This window comes from Miniopterus schreibersii, assembly GCF_964146895.1.
Source record: "Miniopterus schreibersii genome assembly, chromosome: 20".
Taxonomy (NCBI): domain Eukaryota; kingdom Metazoa; phylum Chordata; class Mammalia; order Chiroptera; family Miniopteridae; genus Miniopterus; species Miniopterus schreibersii.
Genome location: NC_138122.1, coordinates 1,601,943 through 1,622,538, shown reverse-complemented (window position 1 = coordinate 1,622,538; position 20,596 = coordinate 1,601,943). Strand labels below are relative to the sequence as shown.

Here is a 20,596-nt window from a genome sequence, read left to right as displayed (position 1 = left end):
GACAGTTCCTCCAGAGTTCCAAGTGATACTGCAAGGGCTCTAATTAAATCAGAAACAGAGCTCTTGTCATGCCATGATATTTTATTTTTGTCACCAAGAGGTAGAAGATAACAATGTCTTCCTCATGGGTCAGTTATTTACCTATTTTCTGCTGTTCCCACACACATCCTTCTATACTCTGTTCATATTTCTATGCCAGCTACCTTATGAATTAATTTTGCATATTAGGAGGCACTAGTGGAACATCAAAACTTGGAAGTGGAGAGAAGTTATTATTCCTTCTCTCTCTATTTGCCTCTTGTTTTATCTGGCAGCAACTGTGGAAATAGCTCCATTGTTGTGATCATCCCAGCATATGTGACAGTAATAACCATTCCTTGATGTTTCTAGTAGTGACCATGTGGTTCCCTATATATGAGGTCAGCATCTATTGGGTGGCTCACCCCAGTGTTCCAGTAACTGTGAAGTGCTACCCTCTTCCATGGTAACTGCAGTGTGCACAGTACCTTCACTAAGTAGCTCAGTAGTCAGTGTGTCCTGCACTCTGGGAATACCAACTCCTTCCTTTTCATTCTCTGCCATATTTTCTTCCTGTAGTATATAATTTCTGGGTTACTTCTTTCTCCTTTTGCCTGTTTCATGTCTTTTATAACTAGCTTTGTGTGTTAAGTTATTTTTATTTGTTTTTCTAGTTGTACCCTGACACGCAAAAATTAAGGTAGAAAATGATTGTCTCATTTTTCCCAAAAGATATAAGAAGAAAATATAATGAATAAAATTAATAAATACATTATTTTCCATTACAGTGGACAACTACCTTACTGATCATAAACTTAGATCCTGTTTTAATATTATTTTTCTTGGGTAAAAACACATTTCCATATGTGAGAAGCTATCTGCATTGAAACTGAATTAATAAGTCATCTTAAATTAATTCTGAGTAACGTTTCACTTTTGAACTCATTGTACTTTCTGAACCATTGAATATACCTTGTTACTATAATGTATCACACACAAAAAAATAATGTCTTCCTCTATGGTCCACTGTGGATGTATAGCATGGTTTAGATTTAAGGGAAACAAACATAACAAATGAATGACTCCTACACTCCTGCTGGCAAATGCTTGCATGAATGACATCATCAAAAAACCATTTAGGTTCTAAGATGGAGGAGGACTGAGTGGAAGCTACACTGACACTCCCAGGACCAAACTGGAATTACATCTAAAATATAGAAAAACCATCCTGAATAATCAACTGAAGACTAGCTGGAGAGCACCCTCCTAACCAAGGAGGAAAAGTGGAGACCACATAGAGACTGGTAGGAAGTGTGGAGGCATGAGAGGGCTGGCTGGGCTCCCACAGGCAGCAGCTGAAGGTCCAGAGGGATATTTCAGCTGTGGGGGTTCCCACTGAGGACTCTGGGGTCTGAACCCCAAGGTGGGCTTCCCAGCCCAAAGCACTAGACCTGAAAAAGGTGCCTACATAACATCAAGCTGTGAAAAGCAGCTGGGTTTCTGTGCCAGGGAGAGATGGCTGGAAATGCAGGCACCCTCTTAAAGGGTCAACACACAGTGTCGTGTGCAACTACTCACCTTGGGCTCCAGCAGAGGGAGGGCAGTGTGGAATGGAGCTGTGAGAGGAGAATCTATGGATACTGGCTTTTGGGATAGAGCTCAGAGAGGACCAGTCTGGATTCCTGTGCTGAGTCATTCCCCCATACTGCGGAGCACATCTTTCTTAGGCAGACACTTACCTTCCAAGAAACATTTGGCTGAGAGAGAAGCAATTGCCCCACCCTGCTGGACACCTCTCACCCCAACCTGTGGTTCATTAAGAGACTGAATAACAATCAGCCTCCAAACACTTTGAATGAATCTTTGCCAGACTTGCTTATGAACCCAGGGCTTGGGGAAAAAAACCTTGGCGCATATCTTGCCCTTGTCCAAACACACCCAGCCCCAGCAAAGAAAACCACAAGCTGTGGAATGTGGAAAGCTTCACACAAGGTACTCAAGGCCACTCCCAAACAGGGTCTGATATTTGCCTGCACCAGAGACCATCCAAAAGACTGGGAGTCCTAGCAGATCTACCTAATACATAGAAACAAATACAAACAGGCAGCCAAAATGGGGAGACAAAAAAAACAGCCCCAAATGAATGAACAAAAGAACTCTCCAGAAGAAGATCTAAATGAAGTGGAGATAAGCAATCTATCAGATATAGAGTTCAGAATACTGATTGTAAGGATGCTCAACATCATGAGAAAAGAACTGGAAACTGTGAAGGAAATTAAGAATGACATAGTAGAAATAAAGAACACATTGGAAGGAATAAACAGCAGATTAGGGGAAGATGAGGATTGGATGAGTGAATTAGAAGGCAGGGTAGAAAAAAATCACTCAATCAGAGAACCAAAAAGAAAAAAAAAAAAAATGTAAAAACAGGACAGCTTAAGAAACCTGTGGGACAACATGAAATGTAACAATATTCACATCATAGGAGTGCCAGAATAACTAGAAAGTAAGCAAGGATTAGGGAACCTGTTTGAAGAAATAATGGCAGAAAACTTCCCTGACCTAGTTAAGGAAAAAGTCACACAAGTTCAGAGGCACAGAGAGTCACAAACAAGAACTCAAAGAGGCCCACACCCAGACACATCATAATTAAAATGCCAAAAATTCAAGACAAAGAGAGAATCTTCAAGGCAGCAAGAGAAAAGCAAGCTGTTACCTACAAAGGAGCTCCCATAAGGCTGTCAGCTGCTTTCTCATCAGAACCTCTACAGGCCAGAAGGGAATGGCATGAAGTATTCAAGGTAATGCAAAGCAAGGGTCTGAAACCAAGACTACACTATCCAGCAAGACTATCATTCAAAATAGATGGTGAAATAAAGAGCTTCCCAGACAAAAAAAAACACACAAAAACTAAAGGAGTTTATCACCACCAAACCAGCATTGCAAGAAATGTTAAAGGGACTGCTGTAATAAGAAGTTGAAATAGAGAGAATGATAAATATGGGCATAAAGAACTAAAATGGCAATAGGTGAGTACCTATCAATAATAACCTTAAATATAAATGGATTAAATGCTCCCATCAAAGGATACAAGGTAGCTGAATAGATAAGAGAACCTGACCCAGCCCATCAAGGCACAGCTCAGCAGTTGAGCATCGATCTAGGATCCAGGAGATTGTGGTTCAATTTCAGGTCTGGGTGTAGCAGAAAAGACTCAGGCCGTACACTGGAGGAGGCCAAGGGAGACCTTTATTAACGCATGCGGTCCCAGAGGAGGCAGTCTCCAAATTCTGGGCCCCGAACAAAGGGCTTGGGTCAGCTTTATAGGGTCGGAGGTTGGGCCTGCTTGTGGCGCGAAAATAGTGGGCGGGGTTACAGAGGTCAGATAAGGTTACATATACATTCAGGTAGGTCATCTGATACCTGAAATGGGGAATCTTCCTAAAATGGTGGCTGTTTCTGCCTCATGGGCACATGCCAGGGTTGTGAACTCAGTACCCGATGGGGAGTGTGCGGGAGGCATCTGATCAACGATGCTCTCATCATTGATGTTTCTATCTTTCTCTTCCTCTCCCTTCCTCTCTCTTAAATCAATAAAGATATATTTTTAAAAAAGAAAGAAAGAAAGAAAACATGACCCAAATATATGTTGTCTACAAGACTTACACAGGCTAAAAAAAAAAAAAAAAAAAGGAAAAAAAACAAACTTTGGAGGACTTTAAAGGAGAGATCGACAGCAATACAGTCACAGTAGGGAACTTAACACCCCACTGAGTTCACTGGATGGATCTTACAGACAAAAAATCAAGATGGAAACAGTGACCCTAAATGACACACTAGATCAAATGAACTTAATTGACATTTACAGGACATTTCACCCCAAAGCTGCAGAATATACATTCTCCTCAAGTGCACATGGGACATTCTCAAAGATAAACCACATGTTAGGACACAAAACAAGTCTCTACAAGTTCAAGAGGATTGAGATCATATCAAGCATCTTCTTGGACATTTACACCACGGAATACTACTCAGCTGTAAAAACAAAGGATCCCTTACCCTTTGAGACAGCACAGTGGGATCTGAAGAGTATTATACTAAGTGAAATAAGCCAGAGAAAGACAAGTGTCACATGATCTTACTCATATGTAGAATCTAATGAACAAAATAAACTGATGAACAAAATTGATCCAGAGACATAGAAGCATGGAACACACTGACGAATCTCAGAGGGAAGGTGGGAGTGGGTGGGTGGGTGGGTGGGAAGAGGTTAACATAAGAATTCATATGCATATATACATAACCCATGGACACAGACTATAGTGGGGTAAAGGCCTGTGGAGAGGGGTACAGGAAGAGAGGATCAATGGGGGGAAAAGGGGACATTTATAATACTTTCAACAATAAAGATAAATTTTAAATAAGTAAATAAATAAATAAAGCCAACCAGCAAAATGTGTGATATTGGGTTACCATTGAAAATAGGCATGTGGAGTGGAGAAAACTCCACTCAGAGAGGACGAATAGAGGAGGTAGGTCCTAAACTTCATATGCCAGAAAAAAGAAAAACAAATCCACCTCTTCACTTTTCTGGCTACACTGCAAAGCCAGGGCAGCACACAGCCATCCTGAGAACTCAGAGCCACACAACGGGCTGCATTCACTGCTTCAGGGCCATCATCCTCCCGCACACCTTGGCGCTAAGATACACGGTGCATGCCAATCCTGAATTAGAGTCAACCGGACACAGCATCCGCTGAAGATTAAACAAAAATTTACTAGGTCAAGCCAAATGTGATAAACTTTTCTATAACAAGAGGATTGGAGAAGAATATTAAAACGGAAAAAAAAAAAAAAAGCATAGCCAAAACAAGGCAGCCGTTGAAATTTACCAATTGGCTCCTTTAATTAAGGACCATCTCCTTAAATTACATTCATTTCTCTTACTCATTTCAGGGCAGTCCAGGATGAATAATATGTTTGTTTCTGGCTGAAGAGGTGCCAAGTTTAAAGATGGTTTTGGGTTAATAAAACTGGTCCAAGCTATTACCCAGAAATCCTGTCTACTTTCTACCAAGAGAAACTGGTTTAACCCTGACCTTCAAGTATGAGAGTACATACTAATCCATCGCAAATTTCATTTTAAAGCATATTCAGGGCAAGTGAGAAATAAGAGCAAGGACATTTAGATCTACTTTCTGTCCCTGAGCCTTCTCCCCAGGTGTCTCTGCTTTCCTTTGTAGCCTGTGCACAGTTGTTAGACAGAATATTCTAGAAACTAATTGTTTTTCTTTACTACACAGAACTAGCAATGGCTTCCCATTGTGTATTAGAAAAAAATAATTTTTTCTCACTCCTGATGCTGATAGAATCTTGATCGATCAATGGCTTTATCTCCCCTGCCCCTGTTTCGCCTCCTAAGCTTAGCCCCCATTTGCTGTCAACATGACCTTGGGGCACCAACCAGATGGGCCTCTTCCATATCACCCACAGTCACAGACTTCTGCACTTTTGTGCCCCTGCTCACGCTGGTTTCCACTGCATTTGTTCAATTCACTGATCCAACCTCAACTCCTAGCAAAAAACAGGCATATACAAAGCACATAATAAGTATATGTTGAAAAAATGAAAGACTGAAAAGGAATGGACAGCAGTTTGAAAACCATTCCATTCTTTCCACCAGCCTAGGTCCTACAAGGCCACTTTGGCTTTCATAGGAAATAAGCACAGCCTGCTCCTTGAATGTCTCAGCTCTCCACTCCACAGTAACCTATTCTTCCCCTCAAAGTTTGAGGACCTTTTAGCCCTTTGAGAACTAAGTTGACTGCTTCTTGTTTTTCGTCTAAAACTTAGCCTAGAAGTAGACTCTCAGTGGATTCCCCCAACTTTCCATTTGAAGAAAGAAATTAAAGGTGCTACTTAGAAGACCAGGGTGCTGTATTTAACTTTTAGTGTGGTCTAAATTGACTTAAAGCGATCTTCTCTCCTGAGTTCATGAGTTGTGCAGTGTAGCTCTTGTCTGGTCTCCCTTTGCTGTTGCTACATCCAGAGGGCAGGAGTTGGAGCCAAACTGTCTTGGCTCATATCCCAGTTATGGAATTTCTTAGCTGTGTGACCCTGGTCAAGTTACTTAACTCCTCTGTGTTCTCAGTTTCCTCATCACACATTGTGGAGGTTAAACAAATTAATACATGTAAACTGCTTTGAACATTGCTAGGTACATAAAATGCTAAATTAACATAGATTATTATTCTGTTCCAGCCACATTGGTTTTTATTACCTACAACACACCATACTCCTTTCTCCCTCAGAACTTTCACACAGGTGGCCCCTCCCTACCTGGAATCGTCCTGGCTCATCCTTTCCCTTCAGGCACTTTGTCAGAGAAGCCATTTCTGAGCTACCTATCTTCAAGGCCATCACTTCTGATCTATTCCCATAGCTCTCTGGGTATTAGCCTGACACACTTGCAATTTCTTGCTCAATAATTACCCTTCGGGTTAGGCTATATACTCCAAAGGTAAGAAGGAATATATTTGTCTAACTCATCCTTGGACACACAACGCCCAGCACAGAGATTATAAATACTTACTGGGTAAATAAATCCATGAATCCAAGAAAGAAATGGCGAAAGTTCATGGGGGTGACAGTCACAGACTTTTGGACAAGGTTATATCCATTAATAAAATTATAATACACAAAATAAAGTAGATTAAATTAACCACCTGGAGACCAAATAGCAAGTGGGTATTTAGGGAGATGGAGAAACACCTATTCCCAGTCTAGGTTTTCCAGGATGTACTGGCCTTTAGCATTAGCTCTGCAAAACAGGGGAGCAGAAAGCTCAGCAGTGCATTGGGTAACAAATATTTTTGCCACCTGTAATAAACCACCATGGCATATATCCCAAAAGCCTTCCTCTCCAAAGGAGCCGGGGATCCAAGTTGCCCAGACAATTTTGGTTATGCTCCCTTCGGTTCAAAACTGAAGAACAATGGTTCTCCCAGATTGTTGCTTTCTTTTACTTACTTTGCTGAAAGTGGGAGGAGCCCAGTAGTTAGTCACAGGTGCCAAAAAGGGTAGAGAAAAATCCGTGTTCATGGCTGGCGCACGGCCCCTGTTTCCAACTGCCTTTGGAATAGAAAACAGCTCAGAATTACATAGTAAATAAGTGACCTTGCTCAGCGCTGCGATCACCGCAGCACAGTGTCCAGAACACACACATCTCTCACCCGCTAATCAATGAGAGGAAGTTAAAGGCTCAAGGACCTGTAGACACCTCCAGCAAGACGGTGTAACCAGAGTTAAAGAACTGTGTTGACTGGAGCAATTGGGGAGCAGGAACGACTAAGACGGCGCCCTGGCTGGGGGACAGCGCCGCCCGCCGGCTGGGAGGCCCGCCCCGTCCGCGCCCGCGCCGCGCGGTCTTGGGGCGCTGTCCCCACGCCTGCCCTTTGGCTGCTCACACTCGACGGGGAGGGGAGCGGAGCGCGGGGGCGGGCCCGGGGGAGGGCGGGCGCGGGGGAGGGCGGAGGCGGGGGAGGGCGGAGGCGGGGGAGGGGGGAGGCGGGGGAGGGGGGAGGCGGGGGAGGGGTGAGGCGGGGGCGGGCCCGGAGGGGGGCGCCGGGCAGGGCGCGGGGGCGGGCCCGGGTGGGAGGGTCCTGCGGGGGGGCGCGGCCCGCCAGCCTCTGCCCGGGCGAGCGGAGCCCCGCGGAGGCGCGGGGGCTGAAGGACCCGCGAGTGAACGCGTCGTACGTAACCAGCTTTGCGCGAAACCGCGGGTGCGATCTTGAAAAGTCCTGCTAAGTCGGGAGAATGAACACACGTTCGTTTCACTCTGGTTCTCGTGTCAGGAGTGCATAAATGTCCGCTTCGCTTTGCTCTCGGTGACTGCGCCCTCCCCGGGGCCGGAGGGGAGGCCCGGGACTGGGAGACGGCGCCACACGCGGGGAGGCGCCCGCCCGGGAACGGGTGCACGCGCTGCCCTCCGGGAGCCGCCCCCGCGCCCGCCACAGCCTCCCCGGCCGGCGTCTCCGCCAGGCAGGTGCTGGCCGCCCCCGAGCCCGTCCCCACCCAGGTGCGCGCGTCCCTTTGGAGACACCGCCGGCGGGGCGACGGAGGCAGCCGGCGGCCTTCCCCCGGCACCGCCTAAGGGGCTCTGCCTGAACCCCCCTCACTTCTAGGGCTCAGGCCCCTGTTCTGGACACTGGGTAACCGTTTCGCCCCACCGTACTCGCTGGCCCCCGTCGAGGTGCCGTTGCACCGGCCTTGGAAGGCACAGCGGCAGAGGGGCCCTGCCTGCAGGCCCAGGAGGGCATCGGAAGGCTGACCTGTGTGTTCACCAGACGCTTGCTGTTCAAAGGAAATGAACTTTTTATTCCAATAACTAATAGGATGTAAAAAGACAAAACAGGTGTTTCCAATAAAAGTTTTAAAAATCTTTAAAATTGTATCCTCTGTGCGTGCATTACCTACTCAAAAATAATTATTTACAATTTGAAAATCTAAGCAACTATTTTGGAACTTTTCCACTAATTCTTGATGTTTTGTTTTATATTAAGGCTTAACTTTACACAACAATTTTTATTTTATTTATCCTTTGTAATTTATCAGCATTCTCTATAATCTATAAATTATCCTCAAGATGCTTGTGCAATGCAGGGTTTCAACTCGCCCTCGTGGTGGAACAGCCCTTCAGCTCTGCTCCAGCTGGGGTGTTTACCTGTTAGCGAAACGGCCTTTTCTTACTTTGCTCCACTAAGAGAAGAAAAGGCTTGTTCCTACTTTTAAACTTTCTGGCTCTCATCTCTTGCTTCCTCATATATTATTCAATTCAACCAACTTTTGTTGAGCCCCCAGGTGCCAAGCACTGCACTGGCACCTGGGGCTACAGAGATGTTAGAGCACAGCCCTGCCTTCAAGGTATTGACAGTCTAGTGGGGGAAGTTACCTGTCACAGAGCTTTGGTCCAGCCAAAAGGGCTTTTACGATCATTTACTATCCATTCCTTCATTTCACAAATGCTGTTACTAAGATCCAGCGAGGTAAAGTGATTACCGCAAGTTCTGCCTTCCCACTGGCTGAGTGAGGACTGAAGTTTAGATCCCTTTTCCAGAGTCTGGGATTTGTATCACCATATGCAAATGAGGGAATGAAACGAAAACCAAAACAAAACCCTCCTGCTGTTTATCAGGCAAGAAGAATGAGACCAATCTCTATTCTACAGATCCGGTAATTAGAATAAACCACTAAGAAGTAATTTTAAAACACACAAACTTTAAACCCAGTATTTTATAACCTACAAATTAAGTTTTGACATTTAGAAGCTTTGAGACTCTTTGACACAGACAAATAAATATTTAATCTCCTATCTCCTGCAGTATTTACTGCAGTTGAATGTGACTGAGGGATCCAGCCAGACACAACTATATTTTTTATGGATGTCGAACATCTTTCCATATGTCTATTGGCCATCTGGATGCCCTCTTCTGGATGCCTTCTTTGGAGAAGCGTCTATTCAGTTCCATTTCCTATTTTTTATTGGATTGTTCGTTCTTTTGGTGTTGAGTTATATAAGTCTTTTATAAATTTTGGATATTAACCCTTTATCAGATGTATCACTGGGGAACATGTTCTCCCATTCAGCGGGTTGTTTTCATTTTGTTGATGGTTTCCTTTACTGTGCAAAAACTTTTTAGTCCCATTTGTTTATTTTTCCTTTTGTTTCCCTTGATCAAAGAGATCAGAAAAATTATGGCTAAGAGAAATGTCTTAGCCCAGCTAATGTGGCTCAGTGGTTGAGCATCAACCCATGAACCAGCAGATCATGGTTCCATTCCTGGTCAGGACACTTGCCCGGGTTGTGGGCTCGATCCCCAGTAGGAGGCATGCAGGGCAGCCAATCAATGACTCTCTCATCATTAATGTCTCTATCTCTCTCCCTCTCCCTTCCTCTCTCTGGCAGTCAATAAAAACATATTTTTTTAAAAAAAAGAGAGAAAGAGAAATGTTTTAGATTTTACTACCTAAAATTCTTATAAGGATTTTATGGTTTTGAATGTAACATTTAAGTATTAATCTATTTTGAGTTTATGTGCATAGTGTAAGAAGGTGGTTAATTTCATTCTTTTGCACATATCTGCACAATTTTCCCAACACCATTTATTGAATAGACTATCTTTACCTTATGGTATGTCCTGGCCTCCTTTGTCAAATATTCATTGACCATATAGGCATGGTTTTTTTTCTGGGCTCTCAATTCTATTCCATTGATCTATATGTCAGTTTTTATGCCAGTACCATGCAGTTTTAATTACTATGGCCTTGTAGTATAGTCTGATATCAGGTAGCGTGATTTCTCCAACTTTGTTGTCGTTTTTTTTTCCCTCAAGATTGCTGTTTCTCTTCAAGGTCTTTTGTGGTCTCATATAAATTTTTGGGATATTTGAAATAATTCTGTAAAATAACCATTTGTTGATAGGAATTGTGTTGAATCTAGATTGCCTTGCGTAGCATGGACATTTTAATGATGTTAATTCTTCCTATACATGAACATGGTATATGTTTCCACTTACTTGTATCTTCTTCAGTTTCTTTCTTCAGTGTCATAATTTTCTGAATACAGGTCTTTTATCTCCTTGGTTAATTTATTCTTAGTTGTTTGTGGGGGGGTTTTGGTGCAATTGTAAATGAGATTGTTTTCTTAGTTTCCCTTTCTGATAGTTCAGTATTGGTTTATAAAAATGCAACTTATTTCTGGGTATTCATTTTGTATCCTGCTACTTTACTGAATTCATTTATCAGTTCTAGTAGTTTTTTCATAAAATCTTTATGGTTCTCACATCATCTGCAAATAGCAACAGTTTTACTTCCCTTCCAATTTTGAGGCCTTTTATTTTTTCTTATTGTCTGGTTGCTGTGGCTAGGATTTCCAGTACTATGTTGAATAAGAAAGTGTAAGCGGACATCCTGTCTGGTTGCTGATCTTTAAAAAAATGTTTTCCGTTTTTGCCCACTGAGTACATTGTTGGCTGTGGGTTTGTCACATACGGCCTTTATTATCTTCAGGTAAGTTTCCTCTGTTCCCTCTTTGCTGAGAGTTTTTATCATAAGTGGATGTTGGATTATATCAAATGATTTTTCTGTATCTATGATCGTGTGGTCTTTAGACTTCATTTTGTTTATGTGATGTATCACATTAATAGATTTGTGGATCTTGAACAAAACTTACATCCCAGGAATAAATTCCACTTATCATGGTCTATGATCTTTTCAGTGTATTGTCAGATTTAGTTTGCTAATATTTTGAGAATAATAGCATCTATGTTCATCAGGGATATTGGCCTGTAGTTTTCTTTCTTTGTTGTATCTTTATCTGGTTTTGGAATTAAGATAATGCTGACCTCATATAATGAGCTTGAGAGTCTTCCCACCTCTTGAACTTTTTGGAATAGTTTGAGAAGGATAAGTGTTAGTTCTTTTAATGTTTGGGGAAATTCACCTGTGAAGCCATCCAAGCCAGAACATTTGTTCATTTGGAGTTTTTTAATTACTGCTTTAATTTCATTTAGTGTAATAGCCTGTTCAGATTATCTGATTCTTTCATTCAGCTTTGGAGGATTATGTTTCTAGGAATTTATTCATTTAATTCAGATCATCCAATTTGCTGGCATATAGTTGTTTATAATATTTTCTTGCAACCTTTGTATTTCTGTGGTGTCAGTTGTTACTTCTATTTTATTTCTTGTTTTATTTATTTGGGTCCTCCCTTTTTTTCTTGATGATTCTGATTAACAGTTTGTCAATCTCGTTTATCTTTTCAAAAAACGACCTCTTGGTTTCACTGATCTTTTCTATTGTGTTTTTAGACTTTATTTTATTTCTGCTCTGATCTTTATTATTTCCTTTCCTCTGCTCTTTTTGAGCTTTGTTTATTGTTCTTTTTTTAGTTCCTTTAAGTGTAAAGTTAGACTTTTCGTTGCAGATTTTCCTTGTTTCTTGAGGTAAGCCTGAATTGCTATGAATTTCTCCCTTAGACTGCTTTTGTTGTGTCCCATAAGCTTGGGATTGTTGTGTTCTCCTTTTCATTTATTTCAAAGTATCATTTGATTTTTTTTTATCTCATAGTTAATACACTCATTGTTTAGTAACATTTTATTTAGCCTACATGTCTTTGTATGTTTTTCATTTTTTTCGTTGTGATTGATTTCTATTTTCATAGCATTATGGTCAGAGAAGATGCTTGATATGATTTCAATCTTCTTAAATTTATTGAGACTTGTTTTCTCTCCTAACATATGGTCTATCCTAGAAAATGTTCCATGTGTCCTTGAAAATAATGTGTATTCTGCTGGTTTGGAATGAAATGCTCTGAAGATACCAATTAAATCCATCTGGTCTAGCATGTCATTTAAAGACACTTTTTTCTTGTCCAGTTTCTGCCTAGAAGATCTATGCATTGATGTCAATGGGGTGTTAAAATCCCCTACTGGGACTGTATTACTGTCAGTCTCTCCCTTTATGTCCATCAAAATTTGCTTTATATATTTAGGTGCTCCTATGTTGGGTGCATAAATGTTTACCTGGGTTATATCATTTGTTAGATTGATCTCTCTATCATTATGCACCGTTCTTCTTTGTCTCTAGTTATAGCCTTTGTTTTAAAGTCTATTTTGTCTGATATATGCCCCAACTTTTTAAAATTTCCATTTGCATGAAATATTTTTTCCACCCCTTTACTTTTAGTTTGTGTGTGTCTTTTGTTCTGAGGTGAGTCTTATACAAGTATGAATATGGGTTTTGTTTTCTTATTCCTTCATGTGTCCTAGGTCTTTTGATTAGATCACTTAAGCCATTGACATTTAAAGTGATTATTGACAGGTACGTATTTATTGCCACTTTATTCTTTCTAACTTTATCCATTTTCTTCCTCCTCCTCCTTCTTCTTCCAGGTCGTGTTAAAGAAGACCCTTTGACATTTCTTGTAATACTGGTTTGGTGGTATTGAATTTATTTAGCTTTTCCTTGCCTGGGAAGCTCTTTCTTTCTCCTTCAACTTTATTATTATTATTTTTTAAACATACCTTTATTGATTTCAGAGAGAGGAAGGGAGAGGGAGAGAGAGAGAAACATCAATGATGAGAGTCATTGATTGGCTGCCTCCTGCACGCCCCTGACTGGGGATCGAGCCCACAACCCGGGCATGTGCCCGAACCGGGAATCGAACCCCGATTGTCTGGATCCTAGGTCAACGCTCAACCACTGAGCCACGCCCGGCTGGGCTCTCTTTCAACTTTAAAGGATAGCCTTGCTGGGTAGAGTAGTCTTGGTTGTAGGTCCTTCCTTTTCATCACTTTGAATATTTCATGCCATCCCTTCTGGCCTGAAATGTTTCTGTTGAGAAATCAGCTGACAGTCTTATGGGAGCTCCTTTGTAGGTAAATAACTGTTTTGCTGCTGCTGCTTTTAAGATTCTCTGTTTGTCTTTAACCTTTGGCATTTTAATTATAATGTGTCTTACTGTGGCCTTTTTGAGGTCATCTTGTTTGGTACTCTCTGACCTTCCTCATCTTGTATGTCTTTTTTTTTTTCACCAGTTTAGAGAAGTTTTCAGTCATTATTTCTTCAAATAGGTTCTCAATCCCTTGCTCTCTCTCTCCTTTTTCAGGTACCCCTTTCATGTGAATTTTATTACACTTTATGTTGTCCCAAAGTTCTCTTAAACTGTTATTTTTTTATTTTTATTTTATTTTATTTTTTATTTTTATTTTGGTGCTCTCATTATGTTTTCTGTTACCTCTTCTTCCAAATCACTGATTCAACTCTCTGCTTTATCCAACCTACTTTTATGTTTTCTAGTATAGTCTTCATTTCAGATATTGCCTTCTTCATTTCTGACTGGTTTTATTTTTTGGTTTCTATGTCCTTTTTTATGTTATTGCATTTCTCACTAAGTTACTTGAGCATCTTTAAAGCCATTTTTTTGAACTCTTTATCTGATAAATTGCTTGCCTCCATTTCATTTAGCTATTTTTCTAGAGATTTCTCCTGTTCTTTCATTTGGGGCATGTTTCTTTGTCTTCCCATTTTGGTTGCCTCTTTATGTTTGTTACTAAGTATTAGGTAGATCTGCTATGTCTCCAAGTCTTGGTAGGGTACTCTTATACAGTAGGTGTTACTGTGAGTTCTAGTGGCACAGTTTTTTTTATCACCTGAGCTGGGTGCTCTAGGAATGTCACTTGTATTATTTATGTGAGGCCTCCTGTTGTAAATGAGTCATGATTGCTATTGACCCTTTTGAGCATGGGATCAACCCTCAGGCTGGCTGACTATGAGTATTGACCTTGGCCACAGTGTATGAGCTGCTGTGCAAGTGTTGACCACCCTAAACAGAATTCACTTCAGCAAGGTCTGGTGCCTGCTGAGACTTCTCTTTGGATATGCTGCTTGTGAAGCTAATTGGATCCTTCTCTGATGTTGTCTGAAACTGGCCACTGGGTGTGTTGGTTCTGGGCCTCTTGATAGGGACTCTGATGCAGGCCAATGTCAGATACTGCCTATGACTGGCACCAGACAACCTGTTTGGAGCCACAGTTTGTGGCTGAGTCTGTTGTGCATGAGTGTGTGTGAGAAGGACTAAGCTGTGCACCAAGGCTGCATCCACCAGCACCAAGTCCTGGAGAAGGTCAGAAAAAGGCCCAACCACCCTGAGATTTGCTTTCACTTGCCTCTGCCTGCCAAATACATGTTAGGCTCAGTCACTGAATGAGCCTCTGATGGTACTCAAGTTTCAGGATGAAGGTTCTCAGTGAGTCACCAAGTAGAGTTGAGTAACTTTCACCAGATTGATACAGGTTTAAACTTGGTGCCAGGGTAGGCCTGAGTCCATTCACCAAAATCCCAGGGTATACCCAGTCTAGCTTCCCCCTGCTGGGTGCCCACATACCTTTGTGGTGGGGCAAGGTCTCAGGGAGTCATCATGGTGAGACCAGCAGAGTTTATCAAGACCAAACAGCCCAAGATTTGTTCATGTAAAGGGAGTGCTCTGCAAAGATTGGTTATGAAAGGGAAAAACTGCCTCTGTCTTACAGCCATATAACTGAGTCTGTCTCAGATTCTGCTGGAAGCCCCCTACTCAGCAGGGTAGGTCACTGGGAGTCAGGAAGGTGGAGCTAGTGGATTTTTCATGAGGGGGAGGCGTTGGTCCAGCTTGGGGGAAGGTAAGGGGAGTAACTCCTGCTCCAGAGACATACAACTCAATCACTGACACCTCCTGATTCTGCCCAGACCTCTACAACCCTGCCCAGTCATCTGACTCCTCAGCAGGATGTTAGCCCCACAGGGTATTTTGACAGGGTGTCCAGAGTTTGGGACTATTTCTTTCCCCCAGCTGATGCCTTATGGAGAGGAGTGCTTCTCCCAAGAAAGAGGGTGTCTATAGTGTGGGATAGGAGCTCAGCATAGGGATCCTGGTGGCTGTCCCTTTAGTTGTCTCTCCAGAGCCACAGCACCCAGTTTCTCCTCATGAGACTCTAGTTTGCTCTTCCCTTCCTCCCCTGGAGCTCAGGGTGAGTGGCTACAACTGAAATTTTGTTCATCAACCTGTGTCTCTAGCAGACTCAAGTTTCTACCTTTGTATAGAATACCCACTGATGTTCACAGACAGATATTATGTGGGCTCCTCTTCTCAGCTGTAGTGTCTTAGTCTGGGAAACCCAGCTTTGGGTTGAGACCCTACACTCCTCAGGGGGAACCTTTGCAGCTGAGATATTCCTCTGGGATCTTAGCCGCCGCCTATGGCGCAGGACCAGCCCTTTTCATGTCTCTGCCCTTCCTACCAGTCTTGATGTGTCTTCTTCTGTAAATCCTTGGTTATGAGACCTCTGTTCAGCTAGTCTTCCATTGGTTATTCAGGTTGATATTCTATATTTCTGTTGTAATCCCAGCTTGGTCCTTGGAGGAGGTGAGTGTAGCTTCCATCTCCTTTGCCACCTCAAGTTTTGAATTCGAATCTACATATGCATAGGGTAAAAGAACGAAAGGTTTGGTAGAGAGTAACTATTAATGAATGATAATTTACCAAAAGTTGTGAATGGAACAGCTACCAGGCATCTCACAAAACTGAGAGACGTTCAAGTTCCATCCAAACAAGGGAGGATCCTCATTAAACTCTTAGGGAATTCTGTAAAGACCACAAAAATGTCTTATGTTAGTAGCTGGGTTAAAATCACCCTAAAGTAAAGGTTTCAAACCACCCTAACAAAGCTTAAAAACAAGCTTCGCAGAACCAAGCTGATCCAGAAATAAATTAGTTGCCTGCCACAAAAAGCCCAACACTGCTTAAATAAAGGAACAGCATCTAAATATTTTACATCCAATCAAGAATTACTAGACCTATGGAGAAACAGAAAAATGTGACCTTTATTCAGGAACACAATCAGGCATTAGAAACACCTAAATATAATATATATGCTGAAATTAGGAGAAAACACTTTAAAACAAGTATCATAAATATGCTCAAAATTTTAAAGGAAAACATGAACACAATGGAAACTTCATGGTTCTTATAGAAATAAATCTAGAGAAGACAAATCTAATCTATAGTGACAGAGGCAGATCAGTATTTGCTTAAGTGTAGTGTGAAAAGATTGACTGGAATGGTGCTCTAGGAATTTTTTTTTTTTTTTTGAGTGATGGAATATTATATAACTTGTTTGAGGTGGTGATTATACTCAACACACATCAACATATACAAATAAAATGGGTGCACTTTGTTAGACATGTAAATTTTATTTAAAAAATTGATTTAAAATGCTCAAAAATAAATAAAAACGAGGGGAGAAATATTGATCAAGGTGTAAGTGCTACAAGTTAGTGATTTGGGGGGCTGGATGATGGCTACATGGTGATTTGCTCTATTTAAAATTATAAAGTTTTTTTGCCCTGGCCGGGCGTGGCTCAGCAGTTGAGCGTCGACCTAGGATCCAAGCCATCAGGGTTCAATTCATGGTCAGGGCACATGCCCGGGTTGTGGGCTCAATCAATGACTCTCCCATTATTGATGTTTCTCTCTCTCTCTCTCCCTCTCCTTTCCTCTCTCTGAAATCAATAAGGATATATTAAAAAATAACAATAATTAAAAAAATAATAAAATTATAAAAAATTTTTAGGAGTAGAAATGGGTTGCTCATTCTGAAAGACTATAATATTTTACATGATTTTTAAAACTTCTCCTTAAATCATTTCTCTTTATAAATATTTATTTACTTTTGTTTTATATTCCCAGTCCTAATTTCATTCTCACTGCCTCCTCATAGACACTCACTCTACATGATCCATATCCTTGGATATTTATGGATCTTTGAGAAATAGTATTTCCTTTGGTATATATGTCTTTTAAATTTATATATGTTGCATTGTGCAGTATATCTCATTCTCTTTCATCCTTTTTGTTTTACTCAATACTGTTTAGGAGCTATATGGATCTCTTTTCATTGTTCTGAGTGCTGAACAGGTTTTACTTATTTCCCTATTAAGGGATACCTCGATTACCTTCTAGTCTTCACTCTCTCTCACACACCCACACACACACACACACACACTAAAAAACGAAAACAAAAAACACCCCATTCTTACACATGCCTTATGCTTCTGTGTACTGGTTTTTGTGGAATTTAACCAATAGTGAGATTGGTGACTCTAAGGTTATATACATACCTAATTTTTATGAAAACTCCTTCCACAAAACCTTTGAATGTCTTCCCATCCCATTCAGAGTAAAATCTAAAGTATTCCAATATATACAATGTCATCCTTATCTGCCATTTATCGCTTTTACCTCATTTTCTCATATTTTCCTTGTGATTTCCTAATTTCTCAGATGAAGCCATACTGACCCTGTTGTTCCTTGAACATCTGAAGTATGCTCTCAATTCCTGTCTCTGTGTTTGCTGCAAACTGTCTGGGACTCTCTTCTTCAGGGTATGCACATGGCTTATCCCTCACAGGTCTTTGCTCAAATGTATCCTTCTCAATAAGTCTTTCATAGCCACCAAATTTTAAATTGTAACTCTCTTTTTCCTCTAGTTATCTCCCCCCCTTTATCCAGTCCTTTCCTCCCTCATATAATTTTACTTTTTGTGTTCGTTGTCTTTTTCATTGTTAAACTGTAAGCTTAATGAAGGAAATTATTTTTATATGTTTTTCCCACTCACTGTTTATTTTTGCAGCACCTAAAATTGTCCCTGGCCCGTTGTTAGCACTCAAATATTTGTTAATTGAAATACTGCTAGATTCACCCATATAAAGACTGTAGTAGTCTATTACTGTGAGCAACATGAAGATTCTCATTCCCCTCATTCTATTCAAATATTTGGTAATGCATGACTTCCTAACTTTTTCCAATCTGATGGATATAATATAATGTTATTATATTTTTGTTTTGAATTTTTTCTAATTACTAATTAAGTTGCACATTTTCTTATATATTTGCTGGTTATCTGAATTTCCCCCTTTGTAAATTTCCAACTCATTACCTTTCTTATATTTTATTATATTTTTAAATCCTCACACGAGGATATTTTTTCCATTGCTTTTTCTAGAAAGTGGGAGACAGAGAGAGAGAGAGAGAAACATCAATGTGAGAGAGACTCATTGATTGGTTGCTTCCTGCATGTGCCCCCAACCTTGACAGGGGATCAAGCCTGTAACCAAGGTATATGCCCTTGGCCAGAATCAAACCCAGGACCCTTCAATCCACAGGCTGATGCTCTACCCACTGAACAAAATCAGCTAAGGCTACTTTTCTTATTTTTCATTGGATTTCTCATTTGTATTGTTGATTAGCAAAGTTTTTTTACTATCTGACTATTCTAGACATTAATCTCATCAATTTTTACATTGAAATATGTTACCCATCTGATTCAAGGTGTCCTATTAATTTTATTTATGGTGTCTTTGATGGAACAATAATTATTTATTTTGATATGTTCAAATTCATCATTTTTGTTTTATACATTTTTAAATCAACTCTATTAAGGTATAATTTACATACAATAAAACTAATCTTTAAAGTTCAATGGGTTTTGACAAATAAATCACTCCTATAAGCACATACAATCAAAACATAATACATGTTCATCACTTGAAAAGGTTCTCTCATATTTGTTAAAGTCAATACCTCACCTGTTGTCTCTGAAAACTGCTGGCCTGCTGCTATTGTAGATTGATGTAATGTGTTCTAGAAATTCACATACAAGGAACCATACAATATGTACCTTTTTTGTATTGCTTATTTTACCCAGAATAAAAATTTTTAGAGCTATGTCTCTGTTGTATCGATGTATGCATTCATTCTCCTGAGGATGGGCATTTGAGTTGTTTTCATTAGGAGGATTTTAAAAATAAAGCACTGACATTCATGTACACACTTTGTGTAGACAAATGTTTTCATTTAAGTAGGGTAGATTCTTAGGAGCGGGATTGCAAGGTCATATGCTAATCATATGGTTAACTTTATAAGTCACTGCCAAACAGTCCTGCAAAGCAGTTTTAGTCAAATCTATCAATTTTCCACCACTTGTTTTGTGCTTTTGGTGTCTTAAGAAGTCCTTCCTCACTTTAAGGTTAGAAATAGTTTCCACTGTCTTAATTAGTTTTACAGTTTTATCTTTTACATTTAGGTTTAATCCACCTGCTATTCACCTTTGTAAATGGATTGAGGTAAAAGTGAAACTTCAGTCTTCTGCTTCAAGTCTTCTACTTGAGCTAGTTTCAGATGTACCATAACTTTCATATCAATCCTTTTTCCACTGGCTTTGCTGCCACCACCATATTACACCAAGTTGCCAGATAGATGTGTTCTATACTTAAACTTTATCATCTCTTGAGTCTATTCCTGTACCTTTTGAATCTATTCCATCCTTTTGTTTTAAATTCCTATATCTTATAGTATGTCTCCATATCTGATAGGTCATATAGTGGTCACATCTCTCTGTTCTTTTTTATGAACATTTACTTAGCTGTAGGCTCAATTATTCATGAATCTTAATTTTAAATATTAACTTTGGTGTTTTTTTCCTACAACATTTTACTGGAAATTTAATTAACTCTAATTTAATTACATATAAAGTAAATGTGAGAGAAAATATTAATAATATTAACATTCCATTCATAAACAGTTAACTATTCATATCCTTTGGAGTCTTCAAGATTTTTTAAAATATTTTTATTCTTTTTTTTTTTTTTAGAGAGACAGGAAAGGAGAGGGGGAGAGAGAAAGAAACATCAATGATGAGAGACACATTGTCGATTGGCCGCCTCCTGCATGCTTCCTGATGAAGATCAAGCCCACAACCTGGGCATGTGCCCTGACCAGGAATCGAACCAGAAACCTTTCAGTGTACTTGACAATACCCAACCAACTGAGCCACACTGGCCAGGGCTGGAGTCTTCAGATGTTTTACATAAAGCCAAAAGTTCTATTAATGCCTAAGTACTTCATAGGTTTTTATGATGCTTTGAATGGCCTTTTACTTTATATCTTTTCATTTTTTAATATTTATGTAAAAGAACATTATTT

At 40.3% G+C, this 20,596-nt stretch overlaps 1 long non-coding RNA gene across 1 annotated transcript in view; it reads right to left on the bottom strand.

The window, feature by feature from the left end:
* LOC308549847 overlaps window positions 1–7,377 on the bottom strand; it is a 62,772-nt gene extending 55,395 nt beyond the window's left edge. Inside the window, exons 1-2 of the long non-coding RNA XR_013997802.1 lie at window positions 7,251–7,377; window positions 7,048–7,145 (exon numbers count right to left, since the gene is read on the bottom strand). This is a non-coding gene — a long non-coding RNA (uncharacterized lncRNA). The remainder of the gene's footprint in view (window positions 1–7,047; window positions 7,146–7,250) is intronic.
* Window positions 7,378–20,596: the final 13,219 nt, after the last annotated feature.